This window comes from Penaeus monodon, chromosome 15 (assembly GCF_015228065.2).
Source record: "Penaeus monodon isolate SGIC_2016 chromosome 15, NSTDA_Pmon_1, whole genome shotgun sequence".
NCBI lineage: Eukaryota > Metazoa > Arthropoda > Malacostraca > Decapoda > Penaeidae > Penaeus > Penaeus monodon.
The window spans coordinates 33,523,108-33,523,330 of record NC_051400.1 but is presented as its reverse complement, the minus strand read 5'-3'; positions in this window follow the sequence as shown (position 1 = coordinate 33,523,330).

Genomic DNA, 223 nt, shown 5'->3' with positions numbered 1-223 from the left:
TCCTCCATAAACTCTCCATCAATCTAAGACAGTAATAGCAGGATGCTCTAGTGGACGAATCCCTTGTCCCCCTGCTAGTGGGCAACAAGTAATGGGCAATTTCACATCATAAAAAGTTCACACTTCGCTGGCGGTATCTGGAATCTCTCTGGAAAAAAATGCCTACGTCACTGCCGCTAGGGCTGGTTTCCGCGTGACTTCGTGTTGTGTTCCGGTTTGTCTG